This window comes from Pteronotus mesoamericanus, unplaced genomic scaffold (genome assembly GCF_021234165.1).
Source record: "Pteronotus mesoamericanus isolate MK-2021 breed Mesoamerican mustached bat unplaced genomic scaffold, CSHL_Meso_final contig_35, whole genome shotgun sequence".
NCBI lineage: Eukaryota > Metazoa > Chordata > Mammalia > Chiroptera > Mormoopidae > Pteronotus > Pteronotus mesoamericanus.
Genome location: NW_026555139.1, coordinates 2,035,361 through 2,060,992, shown reverse-complemented (window position 1 = coordinate 2,060,992; position 25,632 = coordinate 2,035,361). Strand labels below are relative to the sequence as shown.

At 39.6% G+C, this 25,632-nt stretch overlaps 1 long non-coding RNA gene across 1 annotated transcript; it reads left to right on the top strand.

The window, feature by feature from the left end:
- Positions 1-3,615: 3,615 nt before the first annotated feature.
- LOC129073181 (uncharacterized) lies at positions 3,616-25,348 on the top strand. The gene is made up of 3 exons (XR_008529419.1): positions 3,616-3,724; positions 18,351-18,503; positions 24,210-25,348. It is a non-coding gene; the product is annotated as an uncharacterized LOC129073181 (long non-coding RNA).
- The last annotated feature ends 284 nt before the right edge of the window (positions 25,349-25,632 follow it).

Sequence of the window (25,632 nt, the reverse complement as noted above, 5' to 3'; positions counted from 1 at the left end):
TGTGCCCCAGGGTTCTTATCTGTCAGAACATTTCTCACTGACTACTGCAACAGACTCAGATCCTTAAGGACAGGATTGAGTATTGCCCCCCATTTATGCCCAGCAGTTGGGACAAAGCCTAACTCAAGCTGGGCACTCTTTACACATGCTGTGATCACCTCCTTGGGCTGGACAGGACCCTGGATGATGGGATGTGCAGTGCAGTTAAAGACCAGGTTTTTCTTGGGAGAGGAGACCTTCATCACCTGCCCCCATGTGGCTTCATTTCAATTTCAGTTAGTGCATTTATCATGGTAATTTTGTTTCCAGGACTTTCTCCCATGGACTGTGAGTTTCCTGTGTGCAGGTAAGGAAAAAAAAGTTTAACATTTGTTGAGTATTTTTCCTGTTCCTTGTCCTATTCTATGGATTTTTATACATTATCTCATCAATCATCACAAAAACTCCATGAGGTAGGTCTACTGACCCATTTTGTAGAAAAAGAAAAAGAAAAAATCAAAAACAGAAACTTAAGTCTCTAAGTTGTTCAGACTTTCATTTAAGGTCATATTGTTAGTGAGTTGTTTTTTTTTCATCCCACTCCAGCAGATCTGGCTTCAGACAAGCTCTTTTCATCAAGATGACCTGTGATTAATATTGCCATCCTATTAAGCCCAGAGCCTGGAGGATTAGGAATTATAAGTGCTTGTGGAGTACAGGGTAAGACGAGGGGCACAGGTGCTGCTTAGAATGAGCGTGGAGAAATGAACCTCCTGCCACATCAGTGTTTCCTGGGAGCTTGTTGGCAATGTCCTACCCAAACCCACTTAATCAGAATCAGCATTTTAACAAAACCTTATGTGATTCATGTCACATTTCCATCTGAGAAGTGCTGGCATAGAAACAATCCAGAATACATATACAAGGACATTGGAACCAGAGGGTGTGAGATGGAGCATGGTGGGGCTGAGAGTGGGACTCAAGGTTATTCTCTTCCACTGTTTGCTGCCTGTCAGGAGCATGAAAGTTTTCCCTCTTGAGGGACCTGTAGGCCAAATGTTAATTAACTTCAGTCTGTTCGCTAATATGAGACTTCCAAACTGAGCATTCCTGAGACACCTGAGGCCTTTCCTTATTTAATGTTCCCAGAAAAGACAGGCTTTGTCCACAGACCCACCATAAACAGAGGACTTTCCAAGAAGAGGGCTGGACTAGTCACCCCCTCCCTGGCTGCCCTGGTCCCATGTTTTCTTTCTTGTATTGCACTGGATCCGAAGGCCCCTCTGGTGGCTCCGGATTTGAAGAGAGAGCCAGGCTGTGAGGAAAGAGGGGCCCTATGTTAGTCTGCTCAGGTGCCATAACAAAGTACCACAGGCTCAGGGAACTTTACAGACGTTCATTTCTCAGAGTTCTGGAGACTGGAAATCCAAGACCAAGGTATTGGTACATTTGGTTTTATTTTAGGCCTTTGCCCTTGGCTTGAGAATGGAAACTTCTGGTTGTGTCTTTATCTGGCCTTTTCTCTGTGCCTGCCTGTGTCCCTGACATATTTTCTTCATTTAAGAACACAGCGCTATTGGATTAGGCCCCACCCTGATGACCTCATTTAACCTTAATCTTCTCTTTAAGGGCCCTGTCTCCAAATATAGTCTCACTCTGAGGTACTAGGGATAGGGCTTTAATGTACAAATTCTGGTGGGTCACTGCTCACCTCATCACAACACCAAGTTTTCCATGCAGGAGGGTACTCACAGCAGCTTTCTTTATATGGTGTGTTCTATAGCAGCAGTTCTTCCTGATGTGGTACCTGCCATACTCTTGCAGATTCTGGCCTGTAGGAGATGAGGTAAGTGAAGGATGTACAAAAGAGAGGGAAAGTATGAGGGAAAGAGAGGGAAAGGCTGTATATATAGTTTCTCTTTGGTCAAATCCACAGTTTTCTCTAATAAAGCCCCTGACAGCCTTAACTTCTGCTCTGGACCATTTATAGCTGTTGTAGCCATGGCATTAGACCTCCCCTTCAGCTCAGGGCAAAATTCAATCCCAGCTTCTTCTTGCTGTTTTTTAGTTAGGATGCTTATTTTTACCCTGAGTACATTCCACCAGCTGTAATTCCAATGACTTTGAAAAACTCTTTCCAAGACATTTTAAAATCCACAATGTATAAGTCCCCTGAGAAGACTTGTGACGTGCTCTGGGAATTCCTCAGTCCATTGTGTTCTCAGTCTTGCTTAAAAGGGGGACAGGAGTATAATTTATTTTTGAGAAGACTGAAGTCTTCAAATATACCCCCTAGCTAGTTGAAAGTCTGAAAAAAATCTCATGTGTATTTCACTAGTTTTCAAAGTTCTGATGACTATAAATGCTTGTATTGAGATTTTTGTTTGATTTCTTCTTATTTCCTATGATATTTATTAACAACTGATAATTAAAATATACAATGACTCAGAAGAGGTTTTAAACTCTGGAGCAAATTAAAATTGATAAAGACAAACCAACAAGAAGAGAGTTTGTAACTTTACCTTGAGAGAAAAGAAGCCTTGACATATCCTTACGGCTTAAGGAAACACTTTCACTACTTAGAGCTTGAAAGCACTAGTATCAAGACAATCACCTGAAGTAATTCCAAAGTGGGGATTTAACAGAAGTTCTCAAGCAGCAGCAGGCCATGAAGGTGAAGCCAACCTTGGCCTGAAACTTCTGAGGATGCTCAAAGGGCCGTGCAGCTCTGCAGCTCCAAAAACATTGCCTTAGTTAGCAATTCCTTCCACAAACAGGCATACGTTCTCAGTTATCTCATATTGGTTCTGTCTTAAATATAATTGTAGGGTTTAGTTAGATATGTATAGAAAAGGAGGGAATATAATCAGACTACGTCAAACTTTGAAAAGAAGCAGAGAACAGTGTCAGGACCTGCTGAACTGAGGATGCAGAGGAGAGCCTTCCACTGCTACCCACAGGTTTTCCTTCTTTAGAAAGTTACCACACTTTTTTTTTTTTTTTTAACTGTTTCCTTTGCTGAGGTGGCCAACTGTTAGGAACTCAGATAATTCTCTTAAAATGGGCTGCTGGAAGAAGTACCTTCCAGCCATTGCTCAGATTTCAGAACCAAACCTAAAGAGCAACAGAGGATCATCTTTCTTTAGTCATTGGGGAGACTAGGCTCTGGCCTGGTCAAGGATCTCCAATTCAGAATGAAATTTTCTGGTCACACTTGGAGGTCAAGGCCTACTTGGATTTGCCATTGACATTGGATTATGATTTGTTTTCCCCCAGTATCTTTGTACTTCTATGGATTTAGAAAGGGATGGACAGAGTTCCTGGAAGAAAAAGACCTGGGGAAACAAGCCTTGTAGGGGTGGGCAGGGAGAATGCCCTCTGAGCTCAGGTCTCAGTTACCAACGCTCACCCCACCCAAGACAAGTTGTGAAGACAGCCTGGTCTGACACCAAAGTCAAGAGTATGCTCTCTTTCAGAATTCCTGGGAATGTCTGTGGAGCAAAGTCCCGGGGCAACACTAAACCTCCCTGCTAAGAGGAATAGGAGAAGAAACTGTGTGCCATTGTACAGAAATCCAGTGTTAATGGGAAACAAATATAAATGTGACTGCCTTTGTCCCCTCAAGCTGATAAAGAGTAAGACTTGCTTGTTTGGTTATGTGGATATTTTTTTTTTTCACGGCACTCCTTGTTACTCTTCCGTCCACTGTGATATGGCCCTGGGCCTCTGAGATGCAAGTGTTAAGGTAATAAATATCAAGCTTATTGTATTCAATTCTTTTCTATTTTTATTTTTTTATTTTAATTACTTTATTTATTTTTTCAAATACATTTGCCTCTGCCTTCTCCCCACCACTTTCTCTTGTCCTCTCTCTACTCTCCCTCCCTCAATCCTTCCCCTTTGGTTTGGTGCATGAGTCCTTGCTATATGTTCCTTGACTTTCCCCTTCCCTTCCTTTTCCCCCGCCCACCTCTCCCTCTTTCCCTCTTGCCTCTGATGGTTTCTTTTCCATTCAGTGATGTTGGTCTTATTTTCTTTGCATATGTGTATTGTTGGTTAGGTTCCGCTTATAAGTGAGATCATATGGTATTTGCCTTTTGCCCTCTGGCTTATTTCACTTAGCATAATGCTCTCTAGTTCTATCCATGCTGTCGCCAAGTATAGTAGTTCTTTTTTTCTTTCTGCTGTGTAGTATTCAATTGTGTATATGTACCATAACTTTTTGATCCAGTCATCTACTGATGGGCCTTTAGGTTGCTTCCAACACTTGGCTATTGTAAATTGTGCTGCTATGAACATTGGGGTGCATAGGTTCTTTTGAATTGGCATTTTGGGATTCTTAGGGTATAGTCCCAGCAGGGGAATCACTGGATCAAAAGGCAGTTCCATTTTCAGCTTTTTGAGAAAATTCCACACTGCGTTCCACAGTGGCTGCATCAGTCTGCATTCCCACCAACAGTGTACTAGGGTTCCCTTTTCTCCACAGCCTTGCCAGCACCTGTTGTTTGTGGATCTGTTTATGATGGCCATTCTGACTGGTGTGAGGTGGTACCTCATGGTGCTTTTGATCTGCATTTCTCTGATGGATAGTGATGCTGAGCGTCCTTTCAAATGCCTCTGAGCCCTCTGTATCTCCTCCTTGGAAAAGCGTCTGCCCAGGTCCTTTGCCCATTTTTTGATTGGAACATTTGTCTTCTTGGAGTGGAGTTGTGTGAGTTCTTTATATATCTTGGAGATCAAACCTCTATCTGAGGAATCATTAGTAAATATATTTTCCCATACATTTGTCTCCATTTCATTTTGTGGATGTTTTCTTTAGCCATGTGGAAGCTTCTTATTTTGATGAGGTCCCACTTGTTTATTCTTTCCTTTATGTCCCTTGCTTTAGGAGACATAATCGGTGAAAAAAGTGCTGCGTGGGATATCTGGGAGTTTCCTGCCAATGTTCTCCTCTAAGATTTTTATGGTGTTGTGACTGATATTTAAGTCTTTTTTCCATCTTGAGTATATTTTTGTGTATGGTGTCAGCTGAAGATCCAATTTCAATTTTTTCCATGTAGCCGTCCAGCTCTCCCAACACCATTTGATGAAGAGGCTATTATTGCTCCATTTTATGCTTCTGCCCCCTTTATCAAATATTATTACCCATATACACCTGGGCTTAATTCTGGGCTCTCTATTCTGTTCCACTGGTCTATGGGTCTGTTATTGTGCCCGTACCAGATTGTTTTGAGTATAGTGGCTTTGTACTATAGTTTGATGTCCGGTATTGTGATCTCTCCTATTTTGTTTTTTGTTTTTTGTTTTTTGTTTTGTCAAAATTGCTGTGGCTATATGGGGTCTTTTATGGTTCCATATTAATTTTTTAAATGTTTGTTCTATTTTTGTGAAATATATCATTGGTATCTTAATGGAAATTGCATTGAATCTATAAATTACTTTGGGTAGTATGGACATTTTGATGATATTAATTCTTCCAATCCATGAGCATGGTATATGCTCCCATTTGTTTGTGTCTTCCTTAATTTCTTTCTTCAACATTGTATAATTTTCTGCAAACAGGTCTTTTACCTCCTTGGTTAAATTTATTTCTAGGGAGTTTATTTTTCTTGTTGCTATTTCGAGTGGTATTTTTTTTCTGATTTCTTCTTCTATTTCTTTGATGGTGTACAAAAATGCCTTTGATTTCTGAATGTTGACTTTGTATCCTGCTGTTTTGCCAAATTCACTTATTAGGTTGAGTACTTTTTTGGTGGAGTCTACAGGGTTCTCTATGTACACTATCATGTCATCTGCAAACAATGATAGTTTTACTTCCTCCTTCCCTATTTGGATGCCTTGTATTTATTTTTCTTGTCTGACTGCTGTAGCTAGGACTTCCAATATGATGTTGAAAAGAAGTGGTGAAAGCGGACATCATTGTTGTGTTCCCGATCTTAGCATAAAAGCTTTCAGTTTTTGCCCATTGAGTATGATGATGGCTATAGGTTTTACATATATGACCTTTATTATATTGAGGAATGCCCCATTTATTCCCATTTTGCTGAGTGCTTTGATCATAAATGGGTGCTGTACCTTATTGAATGCCTTTTCTGCATCTATCGAGATGATCATGTGGTTTTTGTCTTTTCTTTTATTTATCTGATGTATTACATTTATTGACTTGCGTATATTGAACCACCACTGCGTCCCTGGGATGAATCCCACTTGATCATGGTGGATAATCTTTTAATGTTCTGCTGGATGCAGTTCGTCAATATTTTGTTGAAGATTTTAGCTTCTATGTTCATTACTGAAACTGGCCTGTAGTTTTCTTTCTTTGTATGGTCTTTATCTGGTTTTGGATCAGGGTGATGCTGGCCTCATAGGAAGAGTCTGGGAGTCTTCCCTCCTCTTGGATTTTTTGGAATAGTCTGAGAAGGACAGGGGTTAGCTCTTCCTTAAATGTTTTTGAAAATTCTCCTGTGAAACCGTCCTGTCCCGGGCTTTTGTGTGCCTGGGGTTTCTTGATGACTGCTTCAATTTCCCCAGCTGTTATTGGTCTGTTCAAGCTTTCTGTTTCTTCCTCCTTCAGTGTTGGAAGGTTATACTTTATAGGAATTTGTCTATTTCATCAAGATTTTCAAATTTCTTGGCATATAATTGTTCATAGTAGTTTCTGACAATCCTTTGTATTTCTGTGGTATCAGTTGTTATTTCTCCTCTTTCATTTCTGATATTATTAATTTGGGTCCTCTCCCTTTTCTTCTTGATGAGTCTGCTTAAAGGCTTGTCGATTTTATTTATCTTTTCAAAGAACCATCTCCGGGATTGGTTGATCCCTTGGATTGTTCTTTTTGTCTCTATGTCGTTCAGTTCTGCTCTAATCTTGACTATTTTCTTCCTCCTATGTGCTATGGGATTTATTTATTGTTGTTTCTCCAATTCTTGAAGTTGTGGTGTGAGGTCCTTTATTTGAAATGTTTCTATCTTTTTTAGGTAGGCTTGTATTGCTATGAACTTCCTTCTCAGGGGTGCTGTTTCCCATAGTTTTTGGACTGTTGTCTGTTCATTTTCATTTGTTTCCAGAAACTTTTTGATTTCTTCTTTTATCTCATTGTTTAATAGTCTACTGTTCAGTCTCCATGAGTTTGCAAGTTTTTGAAGTTTCTCTTTGACATTGATTTCTAGCTTCAAACCCTTGTGGTCCGAAAAAAAGTTTGGTGTTATTTCAATTTTCCTGAATTTGCTGAAGCTTTCTTTGTGTCCTATCATGTGGTCTATTTTGAAAAAGTTTCATGTACATTTGAAAAGAATATGTATTTTTCTTCTTTGGGATGTAAGGTTCTATATATGTCAGTTAAGTCTATTTGATTCAGTGCATCATTCAGCTCCACAATATCCTTGTTGATGTTTTGTTTGGCAGATCTGTCCATTTTTGAAAGTGCGGTGTTAAAATCCACTACTATCAGTGTGTTGTTTTCTATCTTTTTTGAAGTCATCCAATATTTTCCTTATATATTTGGGTGCTCCTATGTTGGGTGCATATAAGTTTCCAATGTTTATGTCTTCTTGATCGAGTCTTCCTTTAAGTATTAAAAAGTGTCCCTCTGGGTCTTTTTTTATGGCCTTTGTTTTGAAATCTATTTTGTCTGATATAAGTATTGCAACTGCTGCTTTCTTCTCTTGACCCTTTGTTTGGAATATTTTTTTCCATCTCTTTCAATTTATGTAGGTCTTTCGCTCTGAGGTGGGTCTCTTGTAGGCAGCATATGTGTGGGTCATGTTTTCTTATACATTCAGCTATCCTGTGTCTTTTATTGGGGCATGTAGTCCATTTACATTGAGAGTTATTACTGATAGAAACCTATACATTTATTCGCATTGTACCTGTGTTTTTCTCTTTCTCACTCTTTTCCTTCATCTTCCTAAATCATTCCCTTTAGCATACTTTGTAGTGCTGGTTTGGTGGAGCTGTATTCTTTTAGCCTTCTTTTGTCTGGGAAACTCCTTATCCCCCCTTTTTATTTTAATTGAGAGCCTTGCTGGGTAGAGCAGCCTCAGTTGTAGGCTCGTGCTTTTCATTACTTGGAATATTTGTTGCCATTCCCTTCTGACTTGAAGTGTTTCTGTTGAGAAATCAGCTCCTTTCCATATCAGGGCTGCCTTGTATGTTACTCTCTGTTTCTCCCTTGCTGCCTTGAGGATTACCTCTTTGTCTTTGATATTTGCCCTTTTAATGATGATGTGTCTTGGAGTGGGCCTCCTTGGATCCCTCTTGAACGGGCTCTCTGTGCTTCCTGGATCCATGAGACTTTTTCTCTCCTCAAATTGGGGAAATTTTCCATCATTACTTTTTCAAAGCTGTTCTCTATCCCTTGTTCCTCTCCTTCTCCTTCTGGTTTCCCTATTATGCAGCTATTATTGCACTTCAGGTTGTCCTGCATTTCCCTAAACACCTCTTCATTCTTTTTGAGTCTTTTTTCCATTTCTTGTTCTTTCTGGGAGCTTTCTTCTACCTTATCCTCCATCTCACTGATTCGATCCTCGACTTCATCTAGCCTGTTTGTGATTCCTTCTACTGTGTTCTTCAATTCAGAAATGGTTTTCTTCATATCCTCTTGTGTCTTCTTGATAGTTTCTATGTCTTTTTCCAGGTTAATATAGTTTGGTGTAAGATCCTGATAGTTTCTCTGCAGTTTCTCATAGTTATCTTTGAGCTGCCTGAGCTCATTGAGCTTCCTTAGAGCCATTGTTTAGAATTCAATATCTGATAGCTCCCTTGCCTCTATTTCATTCAGCTCTCTCTGTGAAGAGTCCCCTTTTTCACTCATTTCGGGGGAACTTCTTATTCTTCCCATTTTTGCGGGAGTCTATTAAATAATTAATTTATTTATTTTTGCTTCTGCTTCAATTGATTCGTCTAGATTTCCTGACTTTGTGGATTAAACTTCTATGGTAGTAGGTGGGCCTTTTTATTAATTAATTTATTTTTTCTTTACTTTTCTTTCTGGGTCTGCCTCTGATGATGTCAGTTGTTGACCCTATCTGACCTTGGGTCATTTGAGGCTTCCAGGAATCTACTGTCTGTGTCTGACTCCTGCTTTGGGGAGCTGTGTAACCCCTTTGGCCAGGGATCCACTATTTCTGTGGATCGCTCTGCACTCTCATGCTGGTTCTTTGAGCGCGCTCACCCAGCTTAGGACCAGAGCACTTGCCCTACCTCATGTTCTCCTGGAGCCACGCTTGAGCCCTGGCACTGGTGAGTTTAGGGTTTTCTATTGTGTGCTTTCTTTGCTTTTGGCTCTTTGAGGGAGTGGCCTAGTCAGTCAAAATGGAAACTATGGAAATGGGAAGAAGCTCCGGGACTCTCCAGTTAATCCTGTCTCCAGTCTCTCCCCCAGGGTCTCTGAGCAGATCTCTGACCCCTTCGGCTGGGGATCCACTATTTCTGTGGACTGTGTTGTAATCGCACACCTTCTGGCTCCTGGGCTCCCTTCTGCCTCTTTAGGGGTGTGGCCTGCCTGCACGAATGGGGACTATGCAATGAGGAGGGACTCTGCTTCAGGGATCTCAGATAATCCTCCAGTTCTTCCCCCGACCCCTCCATCTCCAGTCTCTCCTCAAGGGTTTATATGCAGCTGTGTGTCCCCTTTGGTCAGGGATCCTCCATTTCCCCCAGCCAGTCTGCATTTAGCCTCTAGCCCACATGTGCAATTACTGCTCACGGAGCACACAAAAGGCAGGTTAATTGATTCTCTTATGCCTGGGTGAGGTGGTAGCTGCAGAGTGGGAGGTGAGTTATGACTGGGGCTCCACTGGCCACTGTCTCTGTTCTCTTCACAAAGTTTTCCTCTCCAATCTTTCCTCAGGCACCAGCTCACTCTCCTGCTGCCTCTACCCAGAGATCAAGGAAGGTGGCTGCCACTGCAAATTTTTGCGTTGGCCCTTTAAATGTCTCTTTGCATCTCCAGCCACCTGTCTCTGGCAGAGAGCGCCCTGAAGCTTTTCAGGGTTGTGTTTTGTCTGCGTTTTCCTGGGTTTAGCTGTTGTAGTCTAGGTGTCCCTGTTTATGGTTAAGATCCTGTTCTTCTCAGGGGGATCCAATTGGCCATTTCAATGTCCTTTTGGTGCTGGTGCTTGTGGGAGCCCAGCCAACCCTCTCCAGCCTTCTCTGCACTTCTCACCCATTTGGATGAATGAGAGTTGATTCCACTGTCTGTCCACAGCTCCAAGGCTCCTCTCCCTCTATTGTTCCATTATTTTCCAGGTCATTTCTCCACTATTTAGTCACAATTCCAGTTTGGTCTTGGGAGGAGGTCAGCGTGACTCCCATTCAGTCCTCCGCCTTCTTTTTTCCCCTCTGTATTCAATTCTAACCTGCTCATTATGAAAAGGACTGAAAGGCAACAGTGTTTACATGAGATTTTCCCAGTAGTGGGTAAAAATAATGTGAATTCCCAAATTCAATAATTGGAAGAAAGAGTTTATCGGAAAGGAAATAAGAACTTCCACTCTCTACTAAGGCAGATAAAGGACCTCTGCATCTCAAGGACCTCACTCTGCTTTCTGGACCTAGAAGGGTCAATGACCAAATGTGTGCTTCTTTCTGTCAATGGAGCACAGAGACAGAGCCTACCATGTAGCAGGAGTGTCCAACCCACAGCTTGTGGATGGCATGTGGCCCAGGATGGCTATGAATGTGGCCCAACACACAATATAAATTTACTTAAAACATGAGATATTTTTTGTGATTTCATATCACAATGTATTTAACGTGTAGCCCAAGACAACACTTCTTCTTCTAGTGTGACCCAGATATGCCAAAAGATTGGACATCCTTGATTCCAGAGGAAAAATGAGCTTAAATGCAAATGTCCTCTGAGCATCCAGAGTTGGGGAGCTAGACCGTTCAATTTCATGTGACTCTTCATATTTCTCTTCCTTAAATGATCCTTAACTGCAATACAGCCCTGTCTAAATGATGTGGACTTGCCTTGGCTGTGCTGCTAAAAAAGAAACATCTATCTTCACTTAAGCCTGAGTTGCTCAGGGACATTGAGCCCCCTCAAGGAAGATGTGAGTATAAGGGCAGTTGTGCAAAAATCCAAAGGAAAATGTGAATATCATTCCATTAATAACTTTGGAGAAGCTTTTATGGCCTCAAGGAAACCTCAGCCTTCCTACAACCAAGACTAAAACTAACAGGATGAGAGGCAACAAGAACTGAAAGTACCTTTAGTGGGTGGGGGTAACTGGTTTACTTGAGTTTTCTGTTCAAGTTGACACCAGTCTATGACAACTTAGCCATCCTAGGAAGTTGAGTGCTGACAGTAGTTCGAGAAGCTTCTACTTCATTGGTGCAGCAATGTGGGAAATACACCTAGTTTGTTTCCTTGATAATCTCATATTGGATTTCTTGAGTAGAGTTCTTTTTTCTCTCTCTTTTTTATTATTTTTATTTTTAAATCATGTTTATTCTATTACTATTGTCCCAATTTTTCTCCCTTTGACTTCCTCCACCCATTCCACCCTGTTCCCCTCTCCCTCTGTCAATTTCCACTCTGTTGTCCATGTCCATGGATCATTCATACATGTTCTTTGTTTAGTCCTTTCTACTTCTTTCCACCATTGTCCTCTTTCCCCATCCGCTCTGGTCACTTTCAGTCTGCTACATGTTTCCATGCCTGTGGTTTATTTTGTTCATTTGTTTATTTTCTTGAATAAATTTCACTAATAGGTGAGATCATATGGTATTTGTCTTTCACCAACTGCCTTATTTCACTTAGCATAATATTCTCTAGTTCCATCCATGTTGTTGCAAAAAGTAGGATTTCATTCTTTGTTTCTCTATTTCTTTTTTCTTTAATGCAGATTGATTTTATTTATTTATTTTTTAAATGTCAAAATCCATTATAAAATAATAAAAAATTTAAATCCTTTATAAAGTCTCAGCAATTAAAACAAAATGACACCAGCACTGAAATAATCAAGTAGATAAATGAACTAAAATGAACATTCTAGAAACAAATGTATATATGTCTAACAATGTAATGTATGATTAAATTGATATTTCAAATCAATGTGGGAAATACGGATTATTCAACAAATAAAGTGTATGGACCACTTTTACATGAGATAAAACAAATATAGAGCCCTATTTCACACATTATACAAAAAATATTCATGTGAGTTAATCAATATGTAAAATCTAAGGAGTTTTAGGAGAAAATACAAAATAATATTTTTTTACCCTAATGTAATATATTCAAAGCCAGAAGCTATGAAGGAAAATATTGACATTATGGCTATATTAAACATTTAAGACTATATAGTAATATACATATAAAAAGAGCTAAAGGACAAGTAATAGAATAGGAAAGCATTTGCAACACATCTGAAAAAGGGCTAATAGTTTTGGGGGGGTGGTTTAAGGGGAAAAATTGTACAAACCTTTAATCAAAAAAATGGATAAAGAATACCAAAAAGTCATTTAAAGCTTTTTAAAAATAACATAAGTAGGGAAGAAATATACAAAAATAGGCTTACTTTCAACAAATAATAAAGTAACAATTAAAATAACATCATTGTCACAATCAGATTAGTAAGTATTAAAAATATAGGCAATATCAAGTATAGGTGACTGTGAAAGGAACGGGGTATTCACAGACTTTTGTTCTTCATCTTCTTAAAGCAGATCCTTTAGCATATTTTGCAAAGCTGGTTCGGTAAAGGTGTATGCTTTTAGCCTTCTTCTGTCTGGGAAACTCCTTATTTCACCTTCTTTTTTAAATGAGAGCTTTAATGGGTGGAGTAGTCTAGGTTGAAGGCCTTTACTTCTTATTACTTAGAACATTTCTTGCCATTCCCTTCTAGTTTGTAGTGTTTCTGTTGAGAAGTCAGATATGAGCCATACCGGGGCACCCTTGTATGTTGCTACCTGTTTCTCTCTTGCTAGTTTTAGAATTCTCTTCTTGCCTCTAATATTTGCCATTTTAATTATGATGTGTCTTACAGTGGGTCTCATTGGGTTCCTCTTGAATGGAACCTTCTGTTCTTCCTGGACTTGTGTCACTTTTGCTTTCCTCCAATGAGGGAAGTTTTCCATCATTACTTTTTCAAACAAGTTCTCTACCCCTTCCTCCTCTTCTTCTCCTTCTGGTATCCCTGTTATATGGATATTATTACATTTCAGGTTGTCCTGCATTTCCCTAAAGACCTCTTCATTCTTTTTGAGTCTTTTTTTCATTGTCTTGCTCTTTCTGGGAGCTTTTTTCTACATTATCCTCCAATTTGCTGATTCATTCCTCTGCTTCATCTAGCCTGTTTTTGATTCCTTCTACTATGTTCTTCAATTCAGAAATAGTATTCTTCATTTCCTCTTGCCTCTTATTGATAATTTCTATGTCTTTTTTCAGGCTGATATAGTTTGCAGTAAGTTCCTCATAGTTTCCTTGCAGTTTTTGGTAATTCTCTCTGAGCTCACTGAACTCATTGAGCATCCTTAGCACTGTTATTTTGAACTCAATATCTGATAGTTTGCTTGCCTCTATTTCATTTAGTTCTCTATGTGGGGATTCCTCCTTCCCCTTCAAGTGAGGGGTGTTTCTTTGTCTTCCCATTATTTTTGAGACTTTTCTTTTTTTCTTTTGTTTCTTAAATTGATCTGTCTTGATTTCACTTTGTGGTGTGAACTGCCTGATTTTTCTGGATCTGCATTTGATGATGTCAGATGTTGACCCTGTCTGATCTTAGGCAGTCTGTTTGAGGCTTCCAGGAATCTACTGTCTGTGGCCATCTCCTTCATCTGTTAATCTAGTCACTCTGCTCTCAGCAATCTGGCTTAGAGACTCCACAGGGCGGAGTAAAGTCCCTCATGTGGGCAGGGTTATTGGGTCTTCTCATGCCGCTGCTCAGGGGTGTGGTCTGCCTGAGCCCCATGGCTGCTGCTGTATGGGGGAGGAGTCAGCACCAGGATCTCCACAGCCAGTCTCTCTGTTCTTTCCCCAATGCCTCCATCTCCAGAGTCTCCCCAAGCGTCTCTAGACCACTGTGCACCTTATTTAGCCAGGGATCTACTCTCTGTGGCTGCCACTCTGTACTCAGCAGCAAGGCCTTAACACTATCGGATCAGGACCAAGTCCCTCCTGCAGGCAGGGCTATTGTGTCCTCTCATGCTGTTGCCACTCATGGGAATGGTCTGACTGAGTGAGATGGCTGCTGTCGTAAATGGAATGAGTCAGCACTGAGATTCTGCCAGCCGCTCTCCCAGTTCTCACCCCAAAGCCTCCTTCCCCATCTTTCCACAGGCATCTCCAGCCCACTCCACCCTCGCCTCCACTGGAGACCAGGATAAGTGGCTGCAAATAAAAATTTATGTGTTGGCCCTTTAAAAGGCTCTTTGCGTCTCCAGTCTCCTGTGTCTGGCAGAGAGCAAGCCTGCTCTTTTCACAGCTGGATGTTATCTGTCTACCTTTTGGTCTCCGGCACTGTATGTTGGGAATCCCTGCTTATGGTTTAGACCCCATTCTTCTCAGGGTGATCTGCCTGGCTGTTTAAATATCCCTCTGGTGCTGCTGCCTGTGGGTGGGCCCAGTCAGCCTTCTCAATTCTCCACCGCACTCCTCCACTATCAGTTAGGTTGTGGTATAGCTTTTTCTTCTATCTGTCCAAGTTTATAAGGCTCCTCTCGATATTGTTCAGTTGTTTGTTCCAGGTGATCTCTCCACAAATTAGTTGTAATTCCAGATTTGTCCTGGGAAGAGGTCAGTGTGACTTCCACTCACTCCTTCCATCTTGATTCCTGGTTTGAGTAGAGTTCTTTTGAGATCTCTTTTGGGCTTGGAAATTTGTAAAATAGGGAAGTTAAATTTTCAGCAAAATTTCTCAGAGGCACCAAAAAAGTGCCATAGAGTTAAGGAACTGAAAGTTTACTCTGAATATATCACTGTCTTTAGAGAATTAGTAATGGGGGAAGCATAAAACATAGAGTGAGACGGAATGCAGGATGAAAATCAATGGACCATAGAGTGTGTACTCATCCTGTCTGGCTTACTTCCCTCAGTATTAAAATTTGAGATTCACACATGTTGCATTTGTCAAGTGTATTTTTATTGATGAAAAGTAATCTATTGTATGTATATGCCACAGATTGTTTATCCATTAATCTGTTGATGGTCATTTATATTACTTCTAATTTGGAGCTACTACAAATAAAATTTCTATAAACATTTAATTACAATTTTTTGTATGAAAGTATGCTTTTATTTCTCTTGGGTAAATATATAGGAATGGAATAGATGGATCATGTTAGAGATATATATTTAACTTTTTCTTTTTTTCTTTTTTTTAAATTTATTTACTTTTTAAATACATTTGTCTCTGCCTCCCCCCCCCACCACTTTCCCTTGCCCCCTCCCTTCTTCCCTCCCTCAGCTCTTCCCCTTTGGTTTTGTCCATGAGTCCTTGCTATATGTTCTTTGACTTTCCCCTTCCCTTCCCTTTCCCTGCCCCCTCTTCCCTCTTGTCTCTGTTGATTTCTTTTCCTTTCAAGAACCTGCCAACTAATTTCAAAATGTAGAAGAGCTCTGTTTCTTTTACATTCCTGCCTATGCTTGGTATGTTCAGTCTTTTTCATTTAAATTGCACTCCTCTAGAATATTGGGAATCTTCTCATGTGCTTAACTGATATCCTCTTACCTACACTGGTGAAATGTGTCTTCAAATCTTTTGTCCATTGAGTTATTTTTTTTTCTTACTATTGAATTTTAAGAACTCTTTATATATTCTGGATACCAATTTATTTTTAGATATTTTATTTGCAAATATTTTCTCCCAGATTGTGGTTTGTCTTTTCATTTAATTAACAATGCCTTTTTTTGTTGTTGTTGTACAGTTACAGTTGTCCTCATTTCCTCCCTCCATTACTCTCCCCTGCCCCACCAACCCCACCTCCCATATACAGTCCTCCCCCTACCACTGTTGTCTTTTTCTGTGGGTCTTTTATATATGTCTATTCCTTGACTTGACCTTTCTCCTTATTTGCCCTGTTATCTCCCTCCCCCCTCCCCTCTGGTTACTGTCAGTTTGTTCTTTATTTCCATGTCTCTGGTTCTATTTTGTTCATTTGTTTGTTTTGCTGATTAGATTCCACTTATAGGTGAGATCATATTAACAATGCTTTTTTAAAGAGAATTTTAAGTTTTGAGGAAGACCAATTTATCCATTTTTTTCTTTTAAAAATTTTTGCTGCATCTCAGTTCTTAAAAATTTTCTCCTATATTTTCTTTGAAAATATTTATAGTTTTAGGTTTCATGTATAAGCCTATGATCTATTTTATTTAAGTTTTTATTTGTGATATAAGACAAGAATAAAAGTTTATTTTAGTTTGCATATAGATATTCTTTGTTCCAGCCCCATTTGTTGAAAAATTATCCTTTCTACACAGAAATGTCTCTGTAACTTTTTTGAAAGTAAACTGCCCATTTGTGTGCTTCTCTATTGTGTGACTCTGTTCCATTGATCTATTTACCTATCTTGATGCCAATATCACAGTTTTTATTACTGTAGGTTTTAAAATATATTTTCATTGTTGTTCAGTTACAGTTGCCCTGCCTTTTGCCCTGTTGTTCTCCCCGGCCCCATCCCCTCACTCCCACAGTTAACCTCCCCCCATACTGTCCACGCCCATGAGTTCTTTATTCATGTTCCTTGACTTGATCCTTATTTCTCCCCCCATCCTCCATCTCCCTCCCCCCTGGTCACTGTCAGTTTATTCTTCATTCCCATGACTTTGGTTCTTTTTTGTTCATTTGTTTGTTTTGTTGATTATATTAAAAATCTGATGGAATTTACAAAAATACCTATTAGAACTAATACATGAGTTTAGCATGATTTCAAAGATCAATTTTATTTCTATATACTAGCAAAAAAATCAACAATTAAAATTAGAAAACAATACCACCAAATTATAAAATAGAGATGAATATGTCAACAGATGTGAAAATCTATACTTACACAGGAACAAAAAAAGTTGAAAAAAATTAAAATAATTGAGAAATATGTTGTTCATGAAATCAGAAGACAATATTATTTAGATGTCAATTCCTTCCAACTTAATCTATAAACAGTGGAATTCTTATGCCGTCACTTATAGGTGAGAACAATTGGTATTTGTCTTTCACTGCCTAGCTTATTTCACTTAACATAATAATCTCCAGTTCTACCCATGCTGTCACAAAAGGCAGGAGTTCCTTCTTTCTTCTGTGTAGTATTCCATTGTGTCTTTAAATCAAATGCTATTAGTTCTCCAACTTTCAAAGTCGGGTTTTTTCAAAATTGTTTTGGCTACTCTAGGTCTATCATTTTTACTCAAATCTTAGATTCAAAGTATAATTTCCTAAAAAAAAAATCCTACTGAAATTTTTTGTTGAAATTTCACTGCTTATAGATTAATTTGGGAGGAATGGATGTCTAAATAATACTATCTTCTGATTTAATGAACAACATATTTCTCAATTGTTTTATTTAATTTTTCTCGACTTTTGTTCTTTTGTAAGTAAAGATTTTTCACACGTTTTGGCAAATTCATCTCTATTTTAAAATTTGGTGTTTTCTAATTTTCTAATTGTTTTCTAATTTTAGTTGCTGATATTTTCTTACTATATAGAAATGAAATTGATTTTTGCAATCTTGATAAACTCATATATTAGTTCTAATAGGTATTTTTGTAGATTCCATCAGATTTTTCTATATAAGCAATCAAATTGTCTGCAAATAAAGACAATTTTGCTTATTTCTTTCCAATCTGGACAATTTTAATTTCTATTTCTTGCTCTATTCCATGAGCTAAAATTTTGTTACAATGAATAAAATGGTAGTAGTGATATATGACATACCTATCTGTGTTATTTATATCTTTAGAAAAGCAGTAGCATTTTGGAAGTCTTAAAAGCAACCAAAATCCTTGCATGTGGTGATTAATACTCAAGATTAGTTATTTAATTTCAGTGACAGATTTAAGAAGTGTTTAGTTTTCTATATCTCCTTTAAAAGTTAGACAAGCATAGGTTACACAATTTGAGATTAGTGTACAATTGCTATAATCTTGTCAAAAAGCTGAAGCCCCCCCCTCCACCAGGTACAAGATGTGGGCTCAGGTGAGCAACTATAATTGCCTGGATTCTCAGTTTCAACACATTCTTATGCTTTGCAACTTCATGGTGAGATTAAGGATTCTTTCAGTACTGAGCAAACATGTGAAGAAAATCTGTGTTATCAATGTAAGAATCTCTTTCTCCTAAAAAATATCTTCTCAAATGACCATTTAGTTTTGGGTTATTCAAAGCTCCTTGGTCAGACAATGGCTTCTATGCTGTCTTCTCTCTTTCAGTCTCACTTTGTAGGCAGAGATGAACTTCTGCCATCTTCAGCCTGCACCAAAGTCAGGCCTGCTGTACTGAAGAAGAGATGCCTGACTGTGCCTTCCACCACGTGGGATTGTGAAACTTTGTGCGATCATAAAGACCAAATAAGACTAGGATGGGTGAGTAGTTGTGGAAGTAATGATAATGATGATGATGATAACAATAGCTAAGGTACATGTTAAGTACTTACTATGTGCAAATAACTCTATTAAACACTTTACAGAAATAATTTCAGTTAATACACTACTATTGTCTCCATTTCACAGATAAAGAATCTGAGGCTAAGAGAGGTTGCCTACAGTCAAGTTAGCAATAAATAGTAGAGCCAGATTGGAACTTGTGCAATGGGTTTCCAAGGCCTATTTCTGAGTCAGTATGATGCATTTTACTGAAGAAGTGTTAAACTTCCTTGTTTCTTTATTTTTCTACTTTATTAGAAATAAGTTTTCAAGCCCTGGGCTTCATTGGTATTCCCAATTCCTCTGACCTTCACTCCTAGCCACTTGGCAATTATAAGCCATGAATATCTGAGAGGTTAATGAGACAGAGATTCAAACACAAAAAAATTAAGCAAAGGCACAGGATCAGGAGAATGATATAGTGAACTATGAACTGAGTCTGAGCTCTCTGGGGACTGGATTCAAATACTTCTTGCTTTATGTCAGGCTTGATCTCAGAGCTGGGATAGAGCTCAACCTGCAGGTATGGGCAGTGTCTGAAACTGTGGATGTGGTGTGTATGGGGGAAGGGAACAGTCCCCATTTGTAACCAGTCTATATTACATTAAATAATGAGCCAGAGATGAAGAAATAGTAAGATAGACTTATCTCTTCATGAAAATTGATTGAGAAATGAAGTTGCACTATATGGAAGTACCCCACAGCTAAAAGAGTTTAAGGAAGAGCCTTTAAAACACCAAAGACAAAAAGCCATTTGAGAAGGGAGACATGTGGCAAAAGCAAAAATCTATGGGAGGCAGATCAGAGCTGGAGAAGATGGAAAGGTGGACCAGGCTGTGCAAAGACATGACCAGGGAAAAACAGAGTGCCTTGCTGAAGCTGGACTCCATCTCTAAATTTCCCATCTTTTGACATCACACTCACAAACCTGCCTAGTGCTCTGACTCATTATGGCAAGTGTCCTGGTTGTACCTCATATTTGTGCATTGTCAGTGTATTATCCAGCCTCTTTTAATTTTTAGCCTGAAAGTCTTATGCATCCTCTTATCCATTCATTCATTGACCACATGTTACTCATATGAGCATAGCCCTGAGTTAGGCATTGGGAGGGAGGGTGCAAAAATTAAAAGTAAACAAATAAACATACAGGCTACCTTTATGGAGCTCAGAGTCTGGTAAGGAAGACAGACAAATGCGTGTAAAATTATAAAACAATTGAACTAACTATATAGGAAAGTGATATAGAAAGTCCTGTGAAATTAAGAATAGCACCACAAACTCTCCTCAGATAAATCAAAGATTAGTACTTTAACTATATCCCCTACTAGATAATCAGTTCTTTAGGATAAAGGGAAGGGAAAGAGAGGGTCTGGATCTATTTAATTAGAAATTCTTCACTGTTAAATGAAGACATAGAACAAAGACATGGATAAAAATGGTTTTGAAATTGAATGGCCTTGACTTTTTAATATTCTCCATTCTTATTCATTATATATATTTCTGCCAGATTATGTCCCAAAGCATAGAAAAAATACCATGCAATCCTCCAATGGTAACTTTCAACTACACCAAAACATCCTCAGAATTAAGAGCATATTCCTTAGCCTCAAGCATCATTGGGGTTCTTTGGTGGCTAGCAACAGAAAACAAGTGTGGATTATAAACACAAAAAACATTTTGTATTACAGAAAATAGAACTAGAAGTTGAGGTACCAGGCATCCATATAAACAGAAGTAAGGATAGTTCTGAGGTGTGAAGATAATGAACTAATGGTCTGTGCCTTCCAGGTGTAGCCATCAAGGGGAATGCAATCTCGATGCAGTTACACATTCAGTTTATTCAGTCAGTCAAAACTTCTTGGGACAGAATGATTGATTGATTGACTTTGTATTGGTTTTGGGTATACAACTTAGTGGTTATACAGTCATATACTTTATATAGTGTTCCCCTAAATATTTTCAGTTCCCCAACTGACACTTAACCATAGTTATCACAATATTATTGACAGTACTTCCTATGCTTTACTTAATTTCTCATGACTACTCTGTAACTACTAATTTGTGTTTCTTAATTCCTTCACCTCTTTCAACCAATGGCCTAATACCCACACTCCTCTGGCAACCATGAACCTCTTCTCTGTATATATGTCTGTATCAGTTTTGTTCATTAGGTTCCACATATATGTGAAATCATATGTTGTTTATCTTTTCCTGGTTGATGTATTTTATGGAGCATATTACCCTCCAGGTCTGTCCATGCTGTTGCAAAGTGATAAGACTTCAGTATTTTTTATGGCCAAGTAATATTCTATTGTATATATGTACCACAGATTTTTTACCAACTCCTCTATTAATGGAAATTTGGGTGGCTTCCATAGCTGAGCTATTATAAATAAAAATGTAATTAACATAAGGGTGCAATTTTTAAAGATAAATCTCAAAAAGTTGAATCACTGAGTTGTAAGGTAAGCACATTTTTAATCTTTTAAGAAAATTCCATACTGATTTTCATCGTGGCTACATCAGTCTGCTTTCTCACCAACAACATGCAAGGGTTCCCTTTTCTTCACATCCTTGCCAACATTTGTTTGTTGATTGATTGATGATAGCTATTCTGGAAGGTGTGAAAATGGGCAGAGGATCTGAGTAGATACTTTTCCAAAGAGATCATACAAAAGTCCAATAGACATATGAAAACATGCTAAATGTGACTAGTTGTCAGAGAAATACTAATTGAACCCACCGTGATAATTTTGAATTGGCCTGGCCTGGGTCACATCTTCCTTAATTGGTCAACAGAGATGGAGGTGAGTCAGGAAAACACAAATGACAGTCCCACCAGAAAGCTACCAAATGAAGAGAGATATTTGCCAAAGCAAAAAGAGGAGTTTTCTTTACTAAAAAAAAAGGGATGGATGCCAGGCAGACAAAAATAAAAAAAAAAATCAAAATAAACAATGAAATCAAGTTTAAAAAAGGAATCACTTTTGACAACTAAAGCAGCCAAAAAATCTCCAAAAGTAAGTACAAGTGATTTTTATCAGAAATTGTTCTCTGTCAGATAGTCTATTTTTCTGTCAGGCTGGCTCTTCTTCAAAACAGAACACCCGACTCACATATTTGCACTTGATTTCACTCCCCAGATCTTTGCACAGATGGTACCTTCTGGTCACTCAGTCAGTCATCCTAAATGCTATCCTCACACTGTGGATCAAAAACACCTCCAATTATTCTTCTAGCTGTGTTAGAGAATTGTCAGAGTATGCACTCCGCAGAGCAGAAAAGGCACTCTCCTCATCTCCATGCCTTGGTTTCTAACATATGCATAGATACTGCATTTATGCTCAGTGAGAGCTGGGCTGACTCCACCTCCTGGCACAGCTAATGACATGGTGCCCAGTACTCAGAATGCTCTCCTCAGAGGAGGTAGGCATGGCTTCACCCATTTCCCTCCTGCTTCCCTCCCCCATGCACCCCTGAGAAGGGAAGATGGACAGGACCATTCCCAACCCAAAGACCAAACTCACTGTGACACATTAAGACCTGTTACTTCATTTGAAAATGACTAGCCTCTAAAACTCTGACATAGCAGTCATTTCTGTACTCTTATATTTGTCAATAGCTTAATTTTTACATGTAAATAAAATATTTTAAAATTCCCCTGCTGGGACTATACCCTAAGAATCCCAAAATGCCAATTCAAAAGAACCTATGCACCCCAATGTTCATGGCAGAACAATTTACAATAGCCAAGTGTTGGAAGCAACCTAAAGGTCCATCAGTAGATGACTGGATCAAAAAGTTATGGTACATATACACAATGGAATACTATGCAGCAGAAAGAAAAAAAGAACTACTAAACTTCGTGACAGCATGGATGGAAGTGGAGAGCATTATGCTAAGTGAAATAAGTCAGGGGGTGAAAAACAAATACCATATGATCTCACCTATAAGTGGAACCTAACCAACAATACAAAGATGCAAGGACAATAAGACCAGCAACACTGAAAGGAAAAGAAATCAACAGAGACAAGAGGGAAGGAAGGAGGTGGGGGGGTCAGGGCAAGGAAGGGAAGGGGAAAGTCAAGGAACATATAGCAAGGACTCATGGACAAAACCAAAGGGGAAGAGCTGAGGGAGGGAAGGAGGAAAGGGGCAAGGGAAAGTGATGGGAGATTGGCAGAGACAAATGTATTTGAAAAAATAAATTAAAATAAAATTAAAAAAATAAAACAATAAAAAAATAATTATAACCATTGCTTTAATTCTGGTGTGAAGAACAACTGCTATGGCTGTGTACACTGGAAAGCAGCCCAGGGTATGTGATAAGCCATTGGATCAGAGTTAAAGATTTGGATTCCAAGCTCTCCTTTAACACTGACTCACTATGTGACCTGGAACCTGAGAGAGGCTCTATTTTCCCAAAGACAGAATGAGGTTCTCTCACACCACAAGTTCTATGGCAGGAAGACAGAGAGTCTGGGGCCAGCTCTATTCAAATGAAAATCATGACTCTTTCCCCTACTGGCTTTGCAACCTGAGTAATACCTAATTCAGTCCTTCCCAAACTCTACTGATCATCAGAAGGTCATGGTAACATCTTAGAAATTACAAATACTTAGACCCCAGAAATGTTGATTCAGGAGTTCTTGAAAGAAGTCCAGAAATCTTTATTTCCAAAAGCTGCCAAGTGATTCTGATAGTCATCCAGGTTTGGGAATCACTCCCTCAGTTACTCTGAGCCTGTTTTCTCATCAGTAAATTAGGAATAAGAACAACGCTTCCCTCATAGGACTGATAAAAGAACTTATGAGATAATATGTGCACATTTCTTGACACGCAGTGGAATGTCTTGTGGCCAGTCATTCATCAGAGGTGCCTGAGTATCTGTCCTGTGCCAAGTACCAGGTCAAGCCCTGGAGGCAGAGTGATGAGCATGATAGTTGTATTCCTGGCTCCAGGAAGACTGTGTGCTGGAGCAGGTAGATGGTCAGCACACAAGGAAACCCACCGAAATAATTCTTACTCTACATGCTCAGTCTCTTGAGTAGCCAGAGCAGAGAGGGCCCAGTTTAGCTTGGATCTAGAGGAGGGATGGATTTGGTGAGGCAGAGAAAAGACCTCCTTCAGAAGGGGAAACCAACCTAATGCTGACCCAGGTGAAAAAAACAGGGTCAACTCCCTGGAGGAGAGGCAGAGACTGTGGAGGAAGAATTCAACTGGAAATGTAGTATCCAGATAATAGGGAAGTTGGATGCCAGATGTAACATCTTGAAGGCAAGAGAAATGGACCTAGGACCTCCATTCTATTGTCATCTCTCACAGTTGGGTAATTCCCAGTAGGTAGCCTTCACAAACATTTTTGCCACCGGTATTCTCACCACATAACTAATTGGTCATAAGATAATTTTGCCATAGAAAAGATAAAATTACAAAAAAATAAAAGAGAGGCTTTGAAAGGACATAAAAGTTAAAAGGCTTTACTTGCATATATTTAAACCGTGAGTAGAATCATGGCAATCCTGCATAAATAACTGATTTTAATTTGTGGATTACACCTAAGCACTTGTCTTTTTTCTATAAAAACTGTGGATTCAACTTTGTGCCCTCAAAGGGACCCCTTGGTATCTCTGTTTCTTTTTCCAGTGTAGTGTGTTTAAAAATAAGAAACCAAGATTTCAAGATGGTGGAGGATTGAGCAGAAGTCACACTGACCTCTTCCCAGGACCAATCTGGAATTAAAAATGAATTGTGGAAAAATCACCTGGAAAAAAACTGAACAATAGCAAAAGAGGAGCCTTAAACCCTCGGACAGACAGACGAATTGACTTTAGCACAACGTAACTCATAAGGAGTGAGGTAGAGGCTCAAGAAGGTGGACTAAGTGGCCACAGGCGGCAGCACCAGAGAGATATTGAAGTGGCCAGTTGGATTCCCCTGAGAAGAGCAGGGTCTAAACCATAGGTGGGGGTCTCCAGGCTACAGCACCAGAGGACAAAAAGTACACAGATAACAGCCAGCTATGAAAACTGGCAGGGTGCTCTCTGCCAGAGACAGGTGGCTAGAGATACAAAGAGCCATTTAATGGGACAATGCAAAAATTTGTAATGGCAGCCACTTACCCTGGGCTTCAGTGGAGTTGGGGACAGAGTGGGCTGGAGCAGACTGAGGAGAGACTGGGGAGGGACGCTTTGGGGAGAGAACTGAGAAAGTGGAGGGCATGGTCCCCATGCTGGCTCACCCCCAATTCCACCACGGCCATCTTGCTCAAGCAGACCACTCCCCTGAGTGGCAGCAGTGTGAAAAGACAGAATAGTCATGACCATAGGAAGTTTGGCCCAGACCCAGGTTGTGGGCAAGCTCAACTACTGAGTACCGAGTAGCAGTCACAGAGAGTAGGTTTTTGCCTGAAGGGGATGCAGAGTGCTCTAGAGATGCTTGAGGAGAGTTTGGAAACAGAGACATTAGGGAGAGAACAGAAGGAGTAGCCTGGGAGATCCTAGTGCTTACTCTTCTCCCATAAGACAGCAGCCATTGTGCTCAGGCAGACCACTCCCCCAAGTGGCAGCAGCATGAAAGGACACAATAGCGATGTTCCCAGTATAATTGGCTCCGGCCTGGTGTTGCACTGGCTTGGACACTGAGTCAGAGCAGCAATCATAGATAGTAGATCCCTGGCTTAAAGAGATGCAGACTGGTCTAGAGATGCTTGAGGTAAGTCTAAAGACAGAGGTATTGGGATGTAGCAAGCGGGGATCCCAGAGCGGACTCTCCCCACATACGGCAGCAGCCACCTTGCTCAGACAAACTCTCCCCTGAGTGGCAACAGTGTGAAAGGACACAACAGACCCACCCACAGGAGGGACTCTGGTGGCCCTGAAATGCTGAGGGCACAATGACAAGATTAACAACTGAAGGACACAAACACAGACAGTAGATTACCAGAAGTCTAAAAAGACTGCCTAAGATAAGTGGGGGTCAAGAGATGATATCAACAGAGGCAAATCCAGAAAGAAAGAAAAAAAGGCAGTCTCCTGCCATAGAAGTTCACACCACAAAGTCACAAAGT